Raw genomic sequence first — 22,031 nt, 5'->3', positions numbered from 1 at the left:
GATGCTTAAGCTTACTGAACCATCTAATATAGTGAATAACATGGGTAAGTAAGTTTGACCTTGCTAACATTTATCATTTTTCAAAATACTCAAGCAAGTTCTAGCTGGTGGGGAAATAACTTTATTTTCCCCATCATTGTCTTCAGATCCACATTCTTGGGGCTCCCTTTCAAGGACCAAAATGAGGTCTCTGGCAAATTTCTTAACTTTTTACCTACTTTGAAATATGGAACAGTCTCTTTTATAGGTATTAAGTAGTCCTGTCTAATCCAAATAAAAACTTTCATTCCAAGACCTTCAAGATGGTGGAGGAGTAAGACGTGGAGATCACCTTCCTCCCCACAAATACATCAGAAATACATCTACATGTGGAACAACTCCTACAGAACACCTACTGAACACTGGCAGAAGACCTCAGACTTCCCAAAAGGCAAGAAACTCCCCACGTACCTGGGTAAGGCAAAAGAAAAATGAAAAAACAGAGACAAAAGAATAGGGATGGGACCAGCACCAGTGGGAGGAAGCTGTGAAGGAGGAAAGGTTTCCGCACACTAGGAAGCCGCTTCACTGGTGGAGACGGGAGGTGGCAGGAAGGAAGCTTCAGAGCCATGGAGGAGAGTGCAGCAACAGGGGTGCAGAGGGCAAAGTGGAGAGATTCCCCTACAGAGGATCGGTGCCAACCAGCACTCACCAGCCTGAGAGGCTAGTCTGCTCACCCACCAGGGTGGGTGGGGGCTGGGAGCTGAGGCTCTGGCTTCAGAGGTCAGAACTCAGGGAGAGGACTGGGGTTGGCTGCGTGAACACAGCCTGAATGGGGCTAGCGTGCCACAGCTAGCCAGGAGGGAGTCCAGGAAAAAGTCGGGACCTGCCTAAGAGGCAAGAGACAATTGTTTCAGGGTGGTGAGGAGAGGGGATTCAGAGCACCACCTAAACGAGCTTCAGAGATGAGCACGAGCCGCAGCTATCAGCACGGACACCAGAGATGGACATGAAATGGTAAGGCTGCTGCTGCAGCCACCAAGAAGCCTGTGTGCAAGCACAGGTCACTATCCACACCTCCCCTCCTGGGAGCCTGTGCAGCCTGCCACTGCCAGGGTCCCATGATCCAGGGACAACTTCTTCAGGATAACACACAGCACGCCTCAGGCTGTTGCAACGTCACTCCGGCCTCTGCCGCTACAGGCTAGCCCTGCATTCCATACCCCAGCCTCCCACTGGCTTGAGTGAGCGAGAGCCCCATAATCAGTTGTTCATTTAACCCCATCCTGTCTGGGCAGGAACAGACGCCCTCAGGCAACCTACACACAGAAGTGGTGCCAATCCAAAGCTGAACCCCAGGAGCTGTGTGAACAAGAAGAGAAAGGGAAATTTCTCCCAGCAGCCTCAGGAACATTGGATTAAATCTCCACAATCAACTTGATGTACCCTGCATCTGTGGAATACCTGAATAGACAATGAATCATCCCAAAATTGAGGCTGTGGACTTTGTGAGCTAGTGTAGATTTGGGGTTTGCTGTATGCGACTGGCTAGTTTCTGGTTTATGTTTATCTTAGTTTAGTATTTAGAGTTTATTATCAATGGTAGATTTGTTTACTGATTTGGTTGCTCTCTTCCTTTTTTTTTATATATATAGATATATAAATATATTTTCCTTTTTCTCTTTTTGTGAGTGTGTATGTGTATGCTTTGTTGTGTGATTTTGTCCATATAGTTTTCCCCTTACCATTTGTCCTAGGGTTCTGTCTGACCATATTTGTTTGTTTGTTTGTTTGTTTTAAATATAGTTTTTAGTGCTTGTTATCACTGGTGGATTTGTTTTTTGGTTTGGTTGCTCTCTTCTTTCTTTCTTTCTTTTTTAAAATTATTTTTAATTATTTTATTTTTAATAACTTTTAAATTATTTATTTTAATAACTTCATTTCTTTTTATTTTTTTTTCTTTCTTTATTTTTTTTCCCTTTCCTTCTGAGCTGTGAGGCTGACAGGGTATTGGTGCTCCAGATGGATGTCAGGCCTGTGCCTCTAGGTGGGAGAACTGAGTTCAGGACATTGGTCCACCAGAGACCTCCTAGGTCCACATAATATCAAATGGTGAAAGCTCTCCCAGAGATCTCCATCTCAGCGCTAAGAACCAGTTCCACTCAACAACCAGCAAGCTACAGTGCTGGACACCCTATGCCAAACAACTAGCAAGACAGGAACTCAACCCCACCCATTAGCAGAGAGGCTGCCTAAAATCATAATAAGGTCACAGACACCTCAAAACACACTACTGAAAGCGGTCCTGCCCATCAGAAAGACAAGATCCAGCCTCATCCACCAGAAAACAGGCACTAGTCCCCTTCACCAGGAAGCCTACACAACCCACTGAAACAAACTTAGCCACTGGGGGCAGACACCAAAAACAATGGGAACTACAAACAAGTAGGCTGTAAAAAGGAGACCCCAAGCACAGTAAGTTAAGCAAAATGAGAAGACAGAGAAACACACAGCAGATGAAGGAACAAGGTAAAAACCCACCAGACCAAAGAAAAGAAGAGGAAAGAGGCAGTCTTCCTGAAAGAGAATTGAGTAATGGTAGTAAATATGATCCAAAATCTTGGAAATGGAAAGGCGAAAATACAAGAAACTTTTAACAAGGACCTAGAAGAACTAAAGAGCAAACAAACAATGATGGACAACACAATAAATGAAATTAAAAATTCTCTAGAAGGAATCAACAGCAGAATAACTGAGCATGAGAATGGAGAAGTGACCTGGAAGATAAAATAGTGGCAATAACTCCTGCAGAGCATAAAAAAGAAAAAGAATGAAAAGAATTGAGGACAGTCTTAGAGACCTCTGGGACAACATTAAACACACCAACATTTGCATTATAGGGGTCCCAGAAGAATAAGAGAATAAGAAAGGGACTGAGAAACTATTTGAAGAGTTTATAGTTGAAAATTTCTCTAATATGGGAAAGGAAATAGTCAATCAAGTCCAGGAAGCTCAGAGATTCCCATACAGGATAAAACCAAGGAGAAACACACCAAGACACATATTAATCAAACTATCAAAAATTATATACAAAGAAAAAATATAAAAAGCAGCAAGGGAAAAGCAACAAATAACATACAAGGGAATCCCCATAAGGTTAACAGCTGATCTTTCAACAGAAACTCTGCAGGCCAAAAAGGAGTGGCAAGACATATTTAAAGTGATGAAAGGGAAAAACCTATAATGAAGACTACTCTACCCAGCAAGGATCTCATTCATATTTGACAGAGATATTAAAACCTTTACAGACAAGCAAAAGCTAAGAGAATTCAGCACCACCAAACCAGCTTTACAACAAATGCTAAAGGAACTTCTCTAGGCTGGAAACACACGAGAAGGAAAAGACCTACAAAAACAACCCAAAACAGTTAAGAAAATGGTAATAGGAACATATATATTGACAATTATCTTAAATGTAAATGGAATAAATGCTCCCACCAAAAGGCATAGACTGGCTGAATGGATATAGAAACCAGACCCGTATACATGCGGTCTACAAGAGACCCACTTCAGACCTAGGGACACATACACACTGAAAGTGAGGGGATGGAGAAAGATATTCCATGCAAATGGAAATCAAAAGAAAGTTGGAGTAGCAATTCTCATATCAGAGAAAATAGACTTTCAAATAAAGACTATTACAAGAGACAAACAAGGACACTACATAGTGATCAAGGGATCAATCCAGGAAGATATAACAATTGTAAATATTTATGCACCCAACATAGGAGTACCTCAATACATAAGGCAAATGCTAACAGCCATAAAAGGGGAAATTGAAAGTAACACATATCATAGTAGGGGAATTTAACACCCCACTTTCACAAATGGACAGATCATCCAAAATGAAAATAAATAAGGAAACACAGCTTTAAATGATACACTAAACAAGGTGGACTTAATTGATATTTATAGGACATTCCATCCTAAAACAACAGAATACACTTTCTTTTCAAGTGCTCATGGAACATTCTCCAGGAGAGATCATATCTTGGGTCACAAATCAAGCCTTGGTAAATTTAAGAAAATTGAAGTCTTATCAAGTATCTTTTCTGACCACAGTGCTATGAGACTAGATATCAATTACAGGAAAAAATGTGTAAAAAATACAAACACATGGAGGCTAGACAATACACTACTTAATAACCAAGAAATCACTGAAGAAATCAAAGAGGAAATAAAAAGATACCTATAAAGAAATGACAATGAAAACGCGATGACCCAAAACCTATGGGATGTAGCAAAAGCAGGTCTAAGGTGGAAGTTATAGCAATACAATCCTATCTAAAGAAACAAGAAAGATCGCAAATAAACAAGCTAACCTTACACCTAAAGCAATTAGAGAAAAAAGAACAAAAAAAACCCAAAGTTAACTGGAGGAAAGAAATCATAAAAGTCAGATCAGAAATAAATGAAAAAGAAATGAAGGAAGTGATAGCAAAGATCAATAAAACTAAAAGCTGGTTCTTTGAGAAGATAAACAAAATCGATAAACCATTAGCCAGACTCATCAGGAACAAAAGGGAGAAGACTCAAATCAATAGAATTAGAAATGAAAAAGGAGAAGTAACAACTGACACTGCAGAAATACAAAGGAACATAAGAGATGACTATGAGCAACTTTATGGTATTAAAATGGACAACCTGGAAGAAATGGACAAATTCTTAGAAAAGCACAACCTTCCGAGACTGAAACAGGAAAAAATAGAAAATATAAACAGACCAATCACAAGCCCTGATATTGAGACTATGATTAAAATCTTCCAACAAACAAAGCCCAGGACCAGAGAGCTTAACAGGCGAATTCTCTCAAACGTTTAGAGAAGAGCTAACACCTATCCTTCTCAAACTCCTCCAATATATAGAAGGGGGAGGAACACTCCCAAACTCATTCTACGAGGCCACCATCACCCTGATACCAAAACCAGACAAAGATGTCACAAAAAAAAGGAAACTACAGGCCAATATCACTGATGAACATAGATGCAAAAATCCTCAACAAAATACTAGCAAACAGAATCCAACAGCACGTTAAAAGGATCATACACCATGAACAAGTGGGGTTTATCCGAGGAATGCAAGATTTCTTCAATATATGCAAATCAATCAATGTGATAAACCATATTAAAAAAATTGAAGGATAAAAACCATATGATCATCTCAATAGATGCAGAAAAACCTTTTGACAAAATACAACTCCCATTTATGATAAAAATGCTCCAGAAAGTAGACATAGAAGGAACTTACCTCAATATAATAAAGGTCTTATATGACAAACCCACAGCCAACATTGTTCTCAGTGGTGAAAAGCTGAAACCGTTTCCTCTAAGATCAGGAGCAAGACAAGGGTGTCCACTCTCACCACTATTATTTAACATAGTTTTAGAAGTTTCAGCCACAGCAATTAGAGAAGAAAAAGAAATAAAAGGAATCCAAATCGGAAAAGAAGAAGTAAAGCTGTCAGTGTTTACAGATGACATGATACTATACATAGAGAATCCTAAAGATGTTACCAGAAAACTACTAGAGCTAATCAATGAATTTGGTAAAGTATCAGGATACAAAATTAATGCACAGAAATCTCTTGCATTCCTATTCACTAATGATGAATAATATGAAAGAGAATTTAAGGAAACATTCCCCTTTACCATAGGCAACTAAAAGAATAAAATACCTAGGAATAAACCTACCTAAGGAGACAAAAGCCCTGTATGCAGAAAATTATAAGTCAGTGATGAAACAAATTAAAGATGATACAAACAGATGGAGAGATATACCATGTTCTTGGATTGGAAGAATCAACATTGTGAAAATGACTATACTACCCAAAGCAATCTACAGATTCAATGCAATCCCTATCAAACTACCAATAGCATTTTTTACAGAACTAGAACAAAAAATTTCACAATTTGTATGGAAACACAAAAGACCCCGAATAGCCAAAGCAATCTTGAGAAAGAAAAAAGGCACTGGAGGAATCAGGCTCCCTGACTTCAGACTATACTATAAAGCTACAGTAATCAAGACAGTATGGTACTGGCACAAAAACAAAACTATAGATCAATGGAACAAGATAGAAAGCCCAGAGATAAATCCACACACATTGGTCACCTTATTTTTGACAAAGGAGGTAAGAATATACAATGGAGAAAAGACAGCCTCTTCAATAAGTGGTGCTGGGAAAACTGGACAGCTACATGTAAAAGAATGAAATTGAACACTTCCTAACACCATACACAAAAATAAACTCAAAATGGATTAAAGACCTAAATGTAAGGCCAGACACTATCAAACTCTTAGAGGAAAAATAGGCAGAACACTCTATGACATAAATCACAGCAAGATCCTTTTTGACCCACCTCCTAGAGAAATGGAAATAAAAACAAAAATAAACAAATGGAACCTAATGAAACTTAAAAGCTTTTGCACAGCAAAGGAAACAAAAAACAAGACGAAAAGACAACCCTCAGAATGGGAGAAAATATTTGCAAATGAAGCAACTGACAAAGGATTAATCTCCAAAATTTACAAGCAGCTCATGCAGCTCAATATTAAAAAACAAACGACCCAATCCAAAAATGAACAGACCTAAATAGACATTTCTCCAAAGAAGGTTTACAGATTGCCAACAAACACATGAAAGGATGCTCAACATCACTAATCATTAGAGAAATGCAAATCAAAACTACAATGAGGTATCACCTCACACCAGTCAGAAAGGCCATCATCAAAAAATCTACAAACAACATATGCTGGAGAGGGTGTGGAGAAAAGCAATCCTCTTGCACTGTTAGTGGAATGTAATTTGATACAGCCACTATGGAGAACAGTATGGAGGTTCCTTAAAACACTAAAAGTAGAGCTACCATAGGACCCAGCAATCCCACTACTGGGCGTATACCCTGAGAAAACCATAATTCAATATTCAATATCAAAAATATCAAAAAGAGTCATGTACCACAATGTACATTGCAGCCCTATTTACAATAGCTAGGACATGGAAGCAGCCTAAGTGTCCATTGACAGATGAATGGATAAAGAAAATGTGGTGCATATATACAATGGAATATTACTCAGCCATAAAATGAAACGAAATTGAGTTATTTGTAGCAAGGTGGATGGACCTAGAGTCTATCATACAGAGTGTAGTAAGTCAGAAAGAGAAAAATAAATATCATATGCTAACACATATATGTGGAATCTAAAAAAAAAAAAAAATGGTTTTGAAGAAACTAGGGGCAGGATAGGAATAACGATGCAGATGTTGAGAATGGACTTGAGGACACGGGGTGAGGGAAGGGTAAGCTGGGACGAAGTGAGAGAGTAGCATTGACATATATACACTACCAAATGTAAAATAGATAGGTAGTGGGAAGCAGCCGCATAGCACAGGGAGATCAGCTCAGTGCTTTGTGACCACCTAGAGGGGTTGGATAGGGAGGGTGGGAGGGAGACGCAAGAGGGAGGGGATATGGGGATATATGTATATGTATAGCTGATTCACTTTGTTATAAAGCAGAAACGAGCACACCATTGTAAAGCAATTATACTCCAATAAAATTGCTAACAAACCCAAACAAAAAACTTTCATTCCATATGCCGTTTAAAGATTCTCCTTTGATTATACCCTGGAACCTCCCCCCCACCCCCAACTCCAGCTCAGAGGTAACTGGGCTCCACAGCTTTCATCCTGGGGACTGGCATGCGGCACAGCCAATTGCATCGAGGATTCTATCTCGCTGAGCCACCCACTTTTTAGCTGTTGACTCTGGCTCCTTAGAATCATCAGTACGGAGGAACTAGAAGAGAAGGCAAGATCTTAACCTGGTTGTTCATTAAAATCTGGCACCATCACTGAGGCAGCTGTTCAAACGCACTTCTTTTCCCAGGCTGCCTTAGTGGGCATGACAGAACTCTCCCTCCTCCTCCAGGGACCTGCAGCCCCATCCTTCTCTCTGATATGGACCACATACTTTCTGGGCACATGTGTGGTTGTCCATACCCTTGGCTTTTGCTCCTTTGAGCATGCTCTGTAAATCCTTACCCTTGTAAGTGCTTTTTCTGAGCTGTGTACTGTTCAAATGCCTCCAGCTCGGTCACCTTCCAGGCTCAAAGAAAGCTCAGCCCCTTCGCCCCTGCACCTTAACCTCGGACACTCAGCTTGTGCCACTGTAGCACTCTTTAATAGTTGCCATCACCAACATCTAAGCCTGCCCTGCTTTTCCAGGTGGGAATCTAAACTCTAGGCAATGCAGGTGAAGGTGCCAAGAGAATTCTCTTCTACATTCCGGTTCAGGACTGACATGAAATGAACCTATGAATTTCTATAGCTGAATAAGTATGGGTGTTGGGGGCAGAGAGGGTAGGGAGAGAGGGACTAAGATATCATTTCCTTCTCAACCCATAGTAGCCCAGGGACAACTATGCTAGAATATATAGCAGTGCATTTAGAATCTTGCATATATTTACAATGAATGACTTTGGATTTAAGGGAAGAAAAATTTTCTTTTTATTTAACATTTTGAAATAAACACCAAGTATAGACACACATACATGCAGAATCATCACAAATGCAACATTAGTAAATGCATATTGATGTAAAAATGTGTTATATTGGTGACTCCAGTACCACTGATGTCATCAGTAATGTGATTTTCTATTTTAATACATTTCTGAACAAAACAAAATGTAATGATCCTCCATATACACAATAGCTGTATTCCTTGAAAATTTGGTGCATTTAAAAACCATGCCAGAATTTTATTTCCAGCTGGCTTTGATTTCTGGGTCAATCAGCAAGTTGAGGATTTAAAATATATATATATATATACCTACCCAGGTGAATGATACAGGATACATAAAACCCATTAATAACTAAAGACTATTAGTTGTTTTTAAAACACCCTTTGTTATAGTAGTGCGAATTCGTCTCCAAAATTCTGAAGTACGTTGGGACTTTTTGCTGAGAATTTAAAGGTCTCAAAACGCCTCATCCTACTTCAGCTTAGGAAAATCAAAGGCACACTTCAAAGATCTCAAGTTTGAAAAATATCAGAAAGTCCTACTTGTATAAGAGTTCAAAGCAATCACAGGTGAATCATGAGGGATTTGTGTGGAAAGTTAGTATCCAAATATATTTTTCCTCTGAAATCCACATAGGCTTCTAAATTCAGTTGGATTAGCATTTTTATCAATTCTCTTACAACTCCACAGTTTCTCAGCCCCACCTGAAATCCTAGACCCCTCCAGCTTTCATGGTTCTGCTACCTGCTTCTCATCCACCTGCCCTCTGCTTCTCTCACACATGGATAACAGAGCTCCTCTAAAAACAATTGATTTTTCCCCACCTCTGTTTTTATAGGCAACTTCAGATTTGCATTTTTATCATACCTCTCTCAAAACACATTGGCACTGCTGCTGAGTTTTAGTGGCTCTTTGAGTGTAGTTCTCAAAATTAGTGCATACTGTTCACAATAGCCAAGGCATGAAAACAACCTAAATGTCCATCACCAGATGAATGGATAAAGAAGATGTGGTACGTATATACAATGGAATATTACTCAGCCATAAGAAAGAATGAAATAATGCCATTTACAGTAACATGGATGGACCTAGAGACCATCATACTAAGTGAAGTAAGTCAGGAAGAGAAAAACAAATGACATATGATATCACTTATACGGGGAATCTAAAATATTACACAAGTGAACTTATCTACCAACAGAAACAGACTCACAGACCTAGAGAACAGACTTGTGGTTGCCAAGGGGGAGGGGGTTGAAGGACGGATGGATTGGGAGTTTGGGGTTAGCAGATACAAACTATTATATATAGGATGGATAAAAAGCAAGGTCCAACTGTATAGCACAGGGAACCATATTCAATATCCTGTGATAAACCATAATGGGAAAGAATATTTAAAAAGAATGTTAAAAATTTATTTATAATGCAATGCTTATAATAATCCCATTAGATTTCTTTTGGAAGTGGTAGTAATTTTAAATATCTCTTGAAGAATAAACAAGTAAGAATAGCTAATAAATTTTTGAAGTTCATTTGAAGAATAAGCAAATAAAGATAGCTAATAAAATTTTCTAACTGAATTTAAATGTAGAAAAAAATAGTGCATTGTTATTTAGTGTTCTGGGTGTGTGTGTGTGTGTGTGTGCAAACTCTGTTCTATTTCTTATTATGTTTTCATGGCCTAGTAGATTCCTAATATCTACTAGTGAGCTAGATGGATGTATGTGTGTGTCTATCTCACTAGTGGGAGAGCCCAGTAATGAGCACTCCTACCTAAGACAGTAATTACAGAGCCAGGAATACTGCTTATAAATACACACAAAGCCAAATGGTTCCACATCTATCAGAGCCTCAGTGAATTCACCTCAAAGAGTTCTTGCCAGGAGGGTGCTATACACAACAGAGGGGTCGATTTTTACTTGCTGCAACTCTGGGTATGCCAGGAAGGCTTGGAAATTGTGGACACCAGTGAACACCCCTCAGCCCCTGCTGGCGAGCAGTGCCCTCGGCAGGATTATCCCTCCAGTACCTCATTTGTCTTCATCACTCGGCTCAACAAATATGCTCGAACACTTGCTTAAGTGCAAGGCTCTTCTACTGGCAAATACATGACCATTAGGTTTATATTCAAATATTTTAGTCCTTGGCTTCTTATATGCTTTTTGGAAGTCTGTGCAAATGTTATTTCTGCCCTAACTCTTCCTGAGTCCTTTTATGTAGCTGGCACCGCTGGAGCGAAACACACCGAGCTCACAGCAGCTGTGAGGATGTGTTCTAGGAGCATCGTGAAGGTGTTTGACTCCCCTCCGGCCCCACCCTCATCTCTCCGCTCCCCGTCAGCTGCCAAGTGCTTCTCCCACCAGCTCATGACTGAGATTATTCTGTTAGTTGGGCATCACATATTTGACTCAAGGGTTTTTATATTTTTAATTGAAACTTAAGCCTATTATCTGATTGCATGTTAGTATGAATTGGTCTATACTTTCAGGAGAACAAGTTTTGATGATGAGAAGGTGAAGGAAGCTTGAAGAATCTGGTCCGTTGGAAGAATAGGGACCAAGAATAGACCAAGAATAAGAGAGCTGCTACCAGACTTGGTTCTCACCTCATGCTGAGAGTTAGCAAAGGGGGGCGTGAAATACGTGGTCTAACTTCCTATTGGGTTGGCTGCTCACACTCCCAGTGTGTGCTGGTCCAGGCTGAAGGAAATCACTTAGAATACCAGATACAACAAGGTTTTATTCTTGCCATAATCCCAGGTGAGAGGCAGGAACAGTGCATGGAAGAGTAATGCATTTTTTGCTTGCTTCACTATATCTTTATATTTTTCCTTAATTATACGTCTCTATAGAATAGTATTGAAAGTACAGATGCTAGAGTCAGGTAGCCGGCTTCAAATCTTGGCTGTGCCCTCCACTCACAGTGTGACCTTGAACAAATGAACCCCATGGTACTTAAGTTTCCTTTAAAATGGGCACTAATAACAGGATAGACCTCATAAGGGGATTATGAGGATTAAATCAGAAAATACATGGACATTATCGATAGAGGAATGGATAAAGAAGATGTGATACATATACACAATGGAATATCACTCAGCCATTAAAAAGAACAAAATAATGTTATTTGCAGCAACATGGATAGACTTAGAGATTATCATACTAAGTGAAGTAAGTCAGACAGAGAAATACAAATATCATATGAAATCACTTATATGTGCAATCTAAAATATGACACAAATGAACTTATCTAAGAAACAGAAACAGACTTATGGACATAGAGAACAGATTTGTGGTTGCCAAGTGGGAGGTGGGGGAGGGAAGGATTGGGAGTTTGGGATTAGCAGGTGCAAACTATTATGTATAGGATGGATAAACAACAAGACCCTCCTGTATAGCACAGGGAATTATATTCAATATACTGTAATAAACCATAGTGAAAAAGAATATGCAGAAGTATATATATATGTGTAACTGAATCACTTTGCTGTACAGCAGAAATTAATACAACATTGTAAGTCAACTATACTCCAATAAAAAAAAAGAAAATATGTGGACATTTAGCACAGTCTGTGGAATATTAATTATACTTAAGTTTAACTTAACCAGTTCCTTTATGATTTCATTTAACTTCAAAATATGGTTGTTTAACATCACCTTAGGTATTATTCCAAACATTTTCAGTGGCTTTTTACTACAGTATTTTCTTTATCCTTTCACCATCCAATGTATGATAGCTGTTTCCTGAATTTGTTCGTTCCAGTGAATAATGCCCTTTCAGAGCATTTACTACCAGTGGGGTCTTAATTTGACCACATTGTACAGACATGTTTTGTGTTTCAGTTGTTTCATTTGATCAGCTGTTACTCTTCTGTTGTTTACTTTAAAAGAGATGAAGAAGGTGGCAAAAGCACAGGTTGAGTTTATGGTTGTCCGCAAATCTTTTCTTTCCACTTTCAAATACAGAGTGTCCCAAACACTCTCACAAGGACCCTCATCAGCTTTTATTTTCACCAAAGGAGCTTTACAAAAGGTATCTTCCGAATGACTCTTTCTTGGACTACTTTGAGTTTCTACTTTCTTTAGAGTCAATCAACCCTTGCTTTTCTTCCAAATACATCTGAATTTATTGACTTGGCCCTGGCCTCTGAACCTGCATTAGCAGGTCTGGTATGTATTTCTCAAATAAAGTTGTTTAAGTGTGTTTGTAGTAGATCCAACTTGGTGTGGTTGCCTTGCTCACGGTAACTCCCCAGGTGGCCATGTGGATGCTGTCTCCCGGTCCAGGTAATGACTCCACTCCTGACTATGACTGAAGGGCTCAGCTACTAGAGGGCCTTCTCCTGGCCCACAAGAGATCACAGTATCCAGAAGGTGGTAATAATGTCTGATCTTACCTGGGGATTTTGCAAACATGAGAAAGAATTCTTATTTCTGTTTCTAAATTTCTCTTGTCACTAGTTGTAAACTGCTCGCTTGGAGCTGCCCCAAGTCATACTCCCAGGCCCCTGGTGACAGGCAGCCTGGGCAAGCAGAGATAAAATCTATGGAGGAAGAAAGGGCATTGGGCTGACATTCGAGTCCTTGGATCCACTACATGCAGCCAACTCCACGGGCCTTTTCACCCTCCAGATGTTCTGTTTAGGCTTAAGCTTGATTGAGTTATCACTTGAAAGTAAAAAATTCTCACCAGTCCAATGTCTTTAAACTTCAACCTCAAGGTCCAAAAAAGGGTCTTGATATATTAAATATAACCTTTATTAGCAATTTAAGACTGAGAAACCCTACGCCAGAATTCAGCTAGTCTAGAACAGAAAGAATGTACAACTTTTGTGAAAGGCTTTTACCATGAACTGTAGACTAACTGTGCAGTTAAGCTCAAGACTTTGAGCTGCTGAAATGCGCACATTCCCTGGCTGAGGAGTCAGACAAAGTAGCCCAGATCCGGCTTCAAATCCGGTGGCAGCTTCGTGCCTAGGTGACCTTGAGCCCATCATTTACAGTTTTCCTTTGTATAATGAGGATTGTAATGATCCCATAGTGTGGTCATGAGAAGTACAAGACAAAGAATAAAGCAAAGCTTAATAGGCTCTTTTCCTGTTTGACACATGTAAACATATAACCTGTTTCCTGTACAAACCTATCTCGTATCTTTCTTCCCTTTTGTTGGCATTTGAGACTCTGTTTAGACTTTTTATCCTGCTGAAAAAAAGGTAGGTATGGGAGAGGGGCTAGGGTGGGGTGAAGCTGATCTTGGTTGCAGACCTCAAGGCCTTTTACACCCCTGGCCTTTTTAGTTTATGGGGATCTCCTCACTGTTATTCAAGCCTCAAGCATCTGAACCAAAATGGGGTCCTGACTCCTCTGTTCTCGCATGTTCCCCAGACCTGCTTCCTACAGCACTGGGTGGCACCTCTCAGACACAGAGACAGGACAGCTGAGGATAGATTTTCCCTTCACTGAACCTCCTCTCAGGAAGTTTAATCCCTAATTGTCACCGTAGTTCATTTCCTACTTGTCTTTTGTTATTTGTCTCTCACATCAGCTCTCACCAAGAGTTTCCATTTCCCTTGCCTTTTCCAAGGCTAAGCTCCTCAGTCACAGGAAGACCCACCTTCCTGTGGCATCTCTGGGCATCATCCACCTCAGGCTTCCATTGTTAGCAGGTGATATTCAAGGGTAAGCTTCTTTTTGATGCTTCAGGTCTATTAGGTCCTGACCATTTTAGACACTGGATGCATGGTAACCATAGTTATCAACACCATTCCTGTGATGCTCGCCACATGCTAGATGCTGGATAAATTGACATCTGTCACCTTTTTGGGCACCAGATTCCATTCTTTCTACTAACCTGATGGTGAGGTGGGTATTTTTCCCTTCCTCTCCCTACTTTGTGTGTCTTATTTAAAATAGTTCACTCAACTAAGAAGGATTACCTTTCCTCATAGAAGAGGACATTCTTTGGGCTAAATTACATGACTTAAGGGTTCCTTCTTCTGAAACATACAAACAAGGTCTTGTACTTCCACAGTTGTTAAGTCTATAAAAATTAAACTTAGAATAGTTTCCTCGTTAGACCACTAAGCCTATAGAATGTAGACTATACTACATAGTTGCTAGTAATAAGCCTATTGTAAATTCTCATGTGCTTTATGTTCTTGATAAGAATGATGGACAGTCAGATATGATGTTTCTCCTTGGAAACAGTTCTCGTTTCAAGAATATTATTGTCTTTTGAAACAAGTGGACTATTTGGATGAACAGGCAATTGACAAAATGTTCTTGCTCTAGAGCTAATAAACTTTGAAGAAGGGTTTTCAGCAGCTTTGAAGAATATTCTTTCCTGTTGATAATGTGTAAGTAATTCAAGTTTTGATTTCCACTGGTGCTATGGCTAAGCTATCACTTCCGCATGAAGGAGAAAACATGTAACTATTGATAAGTCATCTTACCGATATCCTATCAATTGTCCAAGGGGAAGCAGGAGAGACAAAGAAGCAGTGATTTTGCTGTCAATTATGTTGTTTTATCTGAAGTAATTGCATCTGAGGGAGAACTGTGTTGGGTGTTGGAGTCTCTGCTCTCCCAGACACACAGCCCCTGCCTCTCCACCTTTATTTTAACTTGCCCCTAATGGGGAGAAGTAGGTACTGGGTGTGTGAATCACCCTCACAGTCACTGCCTCTGTCTGAGTTGAGGAGTGTGCCAGCTGTGGTGTGAATTTAGAAAAAAATGCTTCATGGGAAGCATCACTTTGAGCAATAGTGGATCAAAGTGAAAACAATGAAGAGAAGGATGTGATGGTGGAACCAGTCCTGGAGACAACCCAGGTGCCTGAGGAGTGAGCTATTCGGTGCAGTCAGCACAGTCTTCCTTAGCACAACATTACCTTGAAGCCAATTGAATAAGCTTTATCTCAGGCACTTTAAAGAGGATTAGTCCTATTGGTCTTCTGAAAATCAGTAAAGGAGGTGAGGACAACTTGCTGGTTCCCCTTCTTCCAACTCCAGGTTGAGGGACGATGACTTCAGCGTAGTTTGATTTCCTTGGATGGATCCAGTGAATGTGCTAGAAGACCCATGGGTTATCTATTCCATCCTGAGGACAGGGATGGGGCTGACCCTAAGTCATCATCAGCACAAGGTATGGACAATGCAGGACCAGCAGCCTCACTGGTCTCCCCTCAGTGGGGCTTGTGCCTCATAGAGGCCCGTGGCCCCCAGTTCCCTTACACTGAAGTGAGGGCAGGGGGCTTATCTCTAATTGGCTTATTTCTCCTAATGTCTGTTCCTGAAATGTTTGTGGACATACTTACAATCATCTTATGGTGTCTGCACTCATGTTTTTCAAGTGTTCTGTTGAGCCTGCTATAGTAAACTATTAGACAATTTGAATAATAGGGTCTTTTTTTGCTTTAAATTATAGTGTATAAATAGTTTCTTTAAGGGATACTCCCGTAGTTTGAGCTCTCAAATAGTTGTGATTGTTATCTAATGAAACTTAGCACAAAAGTATGAACAAATGTACAAAGATGTCTTAGGTGTCCTGACTTAGGTTTGTGAGGAAGCCAGCTCCCTGGCTGGAAGGGTGGACACTCTCCTTTCTCATTGACAAAATGGCAGCCTCAATCAACTGGCTGGTTTTTACCTCTTGGGAAATTTGAACACAACTTTTACACATTGTATTAGCTTCCTGTGGCCATTGTAACAAATCACCACACATTTGTGGCTCAAAACAACACACATGTATTCCCTGATAGTTCTGGAGGCCAGAAGTAGGAAATCAGTATCAGGGGCCAAATCAAGGCTGCACTTCCTCATGCGGCTCTGGAGAGGGTCTGTCTCTTGCCATTTTCTGTTTCTGGTGGCAGCAGGCATTCCTGAGTTTGAGGCTGTATTGGTCCAACCTCTGCCTCTGTGGTCACACTGCCTTCTCCTCTTCTGTCTGTGGTAAAATCTCCCTCTGGTTCTCTCATACAAGGATACATGTGATTGCACTTATGACCCACCCTGATGATCCAGGACAATATCCACATCTCAATATCTTTAACTTGCTCACATCTGAAAACCCCCTTTTTGTCATATAAAGCTCACAGGTTCTTTTGAGAACCCACTATTCAGCCTTCCACACACTTGTTACCAGCAGTTTAATAGATAAGTAGCATGACCTAAGTTACTAACAACAGTGTTTCTCAGGAATCTGCAACATTCTCCACTAAGAATATATGGTGTTGATAACTATGGTTACCATGCAAATTTGGGGACAGTTTGGCTTATGAACCAGAATGTTACAAAACATAATTAAAGATGAATCTTGCAGACTTTGTGTAGATCCAGGGTTTTGTGGAATTGTGCATCTGAATTTGTGTACGTTTTAGATTAGGGATTTGTTACCATTGCTTGTCCACATCTTTGGATGTTTTCCAAAATCTAGAACTTGTCAGGTACGTTAGCATTTTCTGGTCTACAGATATTATAGAGACAAGAAGTTTAAAATGGACTTTCTCATTATTTCACAGAATCGATATATATTTGCATGTTCTGGAAGCCATGAAAGACGTGGCACAATTTTTTTCCCTCCATGTTCGAGGACTTACCTTTCATCATCATATAAGACTTTGATAACATGGAACTGATCCCTTAGCTCTTATATTGAACCCAGGCCCCTCTTTTCAGATGACCATACCCAGGATCTGATATACAGTGGTAATCGCTCAGTTCTCGTGTAAATTCAAAACTCCTCCCAGACCCAGCTGTTCTTTATTGCATTTCTCCTCCATTACAGATTCCCCAATTCTGAGGTTTTGTGTTCTTACAGTCCTGAATTACTCTAACCATTGCTTTGATAATGACCACAGTTTAGGGGCTTCTTACCGTCTGTCTACACATATTCCTGGCCAGTGACTTCTTCCCACTCTTTAACCTCCCTACCTGCCCCAGGGGTCTTGTGATATGATTATGCTTCCTTTTGACTCAGTCCACAATTATAGCAGAGCAAAAAATAATAGTGTGAAGAAATCTAAATGCTACAGTCAACGGTTGAAAAGTCCTCTTTTCCCTTTGCTGAATTATGAGAATGAATTGTTCAGGCTGCAGTGGTCCAGGATATTGGTACACTAAATGTAGAATACAAGAAACATAATGATTTTACAGACCTGTGTTTTAGAAAAGCCTGGCCCAGAAACACCAATTGATTCATTTAACCAACAAGGATATTTCTATTTTCCAGGACTTTGCTAGGTGATGCAGACAAAATGGTAAACCAAAACAGACTTACTTTGTGCCCTATTGGGGCTTACATGATAGTGAGATAGTTGTATATCAATCCAAATAGTCATAAAAGTTTCAAATTACAATTATGAGTGGTAAAAGACTTATTTCAGAAGTCAGAGTATATAACTGGTTACTCAACCTGGTTGAGGGGAGGCATTCAGAGAAGGTTTCCCCAAAGGAGCAGTATCTTTATGGGAATTTAAGAAATGAATGGGAAATTGTCAGAATGGAGTTGTGGGGGTGAAGAGAGAGCATTCCAGGCAGAGGGCACATGTACAAATGCCCTGTGGTGAGAGGGAGCAGGGCATGTTGAAGGGCCTGAAATCAGACCATGAAGCTGAATCAAGAAGTCATCTTGAGGACCTTCAAGATGGCAGAGGAGTAAGACGTGGAGATCACCTTCCTCCCCACAGATACATCAAAAATACATCTACATGTGGAACAACTCCTATAGAACACCTATTGAACACTGGCAGAAGACCTCACACTTCCCAAAAGGCAAGAAAATCCCCATGTAACTGGGTAGGGCAAAAGGCAAAAGGAAACACAGAGAGAAAAGAATAGGGATGGGACCTACACTTCTGGGAGGGAGTTGTGAAGTAGGAAAAGTTTCCAAACACTAGGAAGCCCCTTCACTGGCAGAGACAGGGGGTGGGCGGGGGGGCAAAATTTGGAGCCACAGAGGAGAGCACAACAACAGGGATTCAGAGGGCAAAGTGGAGAGATTTCTGCACAGAGCATTGGTGCTGACCAGCACTCACCAGCCTGAGAGGCTTGTCTGCTCACCTGTCAGGGTGGGTGGGGGCTGGGGGCTGAGGCTTGGGCTTCAGAGGTCAGATCCCAGGGAGAAGACTGGGGTTGGCTGTGTGAAAACAGCCTGAAGGGAGCTAGTGTGCCACAGCTAGCTGAGAGGGAGTCTGGGAAAAAGTTTGGAACTGCCTAAGAGTCAAGAGACCATTGTTTTGGAGTGCACGAGGAGAGGGTATTCAGAACACCACCTAAAAGAGCTCCAGAGACGGGCACGAGCTGTGGCTATCAACATGGACACCAGAGATGGGCATGAAACACTAAGGCTGCTGCTGCAGCCACCAAGAATCCTGTGTGCAAGCACAAGTCACTATCCACATCTCCCCTCCCAGGAGCCTGTGCAGCCCGCCACTGCCAGGGTCCTGTGATCCACGGACAACTTCCCGGGGAGAACACACGGCATGCCTCAGGCTGTTGCAACATCATGCTGGCCTCTGTCGCCACTGGCTTGCCCCACATTCTGTTTCCCCTCCCTCGCCCCAGCCTGAGTGACCCAGAGCCCCCGAATCAGCTGCTCCTTTAAACCCCTCCTGTCTGCGTGAAGAACAGACACCAGAGGGCAACCTACAAGCAGAGGTGGGGCCAAATCCAAAGGTGAACCCCCGGAGCTGTGTGAACAAAGAAGAGAAAGGGAAATCTCTCTGTGCAGCCTCAGAAGCAGCAGATTAAATCTCCACAATCAACTTGATGTACACTGCATCTGTGGAATACCTGAATAGACAATGAATCATCCCAAAATTGAGATGGTGTACTTTGGGAGCAACTGTAGACTTGGGGTTTGCTGTCTGCAACTGACTTGTTCCTGATGTTTATGTTTATCTTAGTATAGTTTTTAGCACTTGTTATCATTGGTGGATTTGTTTATTGGTTTGGTTGCTCTTTTCTTTTTTTTTTAATTATTATTACATTTTAAGTTTTATTTAAATAATTTTTAAAGTGTTTTTATTTTAATATTTTTTAAATTTAGTTATAATTATTTTTTTCTTACTTTTTTCTCCCTTTTCTTCTGAGCTGTGTGGCTGACAGGGTCTTGGTGCTGTGGCCAGGTGTCAGGCCTGAGCCTCTGAGGTGGGAGGGCCGAGTTCAGGACATTGGTCCACCAGAGACCTCCAGACCCCTTGTAATATCAATTGGCAAGAGTTTTCCCAGAGATCTCTGTCTCAACACTAAGACCCAGCTCCACTCAACGACCAGCAAGCTCCAGTGCTGGACAACCCATGCCAAACATCTAGCAAGACAGGAACACAACCTATTAGCAGAGAGGCTGCATAAAATCAAAACAAGTTCATAGACACCCCAAAACACACCACCAGATGTGGCCCTGACCACCAGAAAGAAATGATCCAGCCTCATCCACCAGAACACAGACACCAGTCTCCTCCACCAGGAAACCTGCACAACCCACTGAACCAACATTACCCACTGGGGGCAGACACCAAAAACAATGGGAACTACGAACATGCAGTCTGTGAAAAGGAGACCTCAAACACAGTACGTTAACCAAAATGAGAAGACAGAAATACACAACAGATGAAGGAGCAAGGTAAAAACCCACCAGACCAAACAAATGAAGAGGAAATTAGCAGTCTACCTGACAAAGAATTCAGAATAATGATAGTAAAGATGATCCAAAATCTTGGAAATAGAATGAGAAAATACAAGAAACGTATAACAAGGACCTGGAATAACTAAAGCAAACAAACAATGATGAACAACACAATAAATGAAATTTAAAATTCTCTAGAAGGAATCAATAGCAGAATAACTGAGGCAGAAGAATGGATAAGTGACATGGAAGATAAAATAGTGGAAATAACTACTGCAGAGCAGAATAAAGAAAAAAGAATGAAACGAATTGAGGGCAATCTCAGAGACCTCTGGGACAACATTAAACTCACCAACATTCGAATTATAGGGGTCTCAGAAGAAGAAGAGAAAAACAAAGGGACTGAGAAAATATTTGAAGAGATTATAGTTGAAAATTTCCCTAATATGGGAAAGGAAATAGTCAATCAAGTCCAGGAAGTGCAGAGAGCTCCATACAGGATAAATCCAAGGAGAAACACGCCCAGACACATATTAATCAAACTATCAAAAATTAAATACAAAGAAAAAATATTAAAAGAAGCAAGGGAAAGCAACAAATAACATACATGGGAATCCCCATAAGGTTAACAGCTGATCTTTCAGCAGAAACTCTGCAAGCCAGAAAGGAGTGGCAAGACATATTTAAAGTGATGAAAGGGAAAAACATAAAACCAAGACTCTCTACCCAACAAGGATCTCATTCAGATTCAACAGAGAAATTAAAACCTTTACAGACAAGCAAAAGCTAAGGGAATTCAGCACCACCAAACAAGCTTTACAACAAAAGCTAAAGGAACTTCTCTAGGCAGAAAACACAAGAGAAGGAAAAGACCTACAATAAAAAACCCAAAACAATTAAGAAACTGGTAATAGGAACATAAATATTGCTAATTACCTTAAATGTAAATGGATTAGATGCTCCAACTGAAGACATAGACTGGATACAAAAACAAGACCCATATATATGCTGTCTACAAGAGATCCACTTCAGACCTAGGGACACATACAGACTGAAAGTGAGGGGATGGAAAAAGATATTCCATGCAAATGGAAATCAAAAGAAAGCTGGAGTAGCAATTCTCATATCAGAGAAAATAGACATTCAAATAAAGACTATTACAAGAGACAAAGAAAGACACTACATAATGATCAAAGGATCAATCCAAGAAGAAGAAATGTAAATATTTATGCACCCAACATAGGAGCACCACAATACATAAGGCTAATGCTAACAGCCTTAAAAGGGGAAATCGACAGTAACACAACCATAGTAAGGAACTTTAACACCTGACTTTCACCAATGGACAGATCATCCAAAGAAAAATAAGAAAAGGAAACACAAACTTTAAATGACACATTAAACAGACGGACTTAATTGATATTTATAGGACATTCCCTCCAAAAACAACAGAATACACTTTCTTCTCAAGTGCTCATGGAACACTCTCCAGGATAGATCATATGTTGGGTCACAAATCAAGCCTTGGTAAATTTAAGAAAATTGAAATCGTATCAAGCAAGTATCTTTTCTGAGCACAACCCTATGAGACTAGATATCAATTACAGGAAAAAAACTGTAAAAATTACAAACACATGGATGCTAAACAATACACTACGTAATAACCAAGACATTACTGAAGAAATCAAAGGAAATCAAAAAATACCTAGAAACAAATGACAATGAAAAACACGATGACCCAAAACATATGGGATGCAGCAAAAGCAGTTCTAAGAGGGAAGCTTATAGCAATACAATCCTACCTCAAGAAACAGGAGAAATCTCAAAAAAATAACCTAACCTTTC

The 22,031-nt window shown here is 40.3% G+C and overlaps 1 long non-coding RNA gene across 1 annotated transcript in view; it reads left to right on the top strand.

Moving 5' to 3' along the window:
• Positions 1-5,460: 5,460 nt before the first annotated feature.
• Positions 5,461-22,031, top strand: part of LOC309608007 — a 34,065-nt gene continuing 17,494 nt past the window's right edge. The window contains exon 1 of the long non-coding RNA XR_014232612.1: positions 5,461-5,490. This is a non-coding gene — a long non-coding RNA (uncharacterized lncRNA). The remainder of the gene's footprint in view (positions 5,491-22,031) is intronic.

This window comes from Balaenoptera borealis, assembly GCF_965194805.1.
Source record: "Balaenoptera borealis genome assembly, chromosome: 12".
In the NCBI taxonomy this organism is placed as follows: Eukaryota; Metazoa; Chordata; class Mammalia; order Artiodactyla; family Balaenopteridae; genus Balaenoptera; species Balaenoptera borealis.
This window is presented reverse-complemented; position numbering and strand designations above follow the sequence as displayed.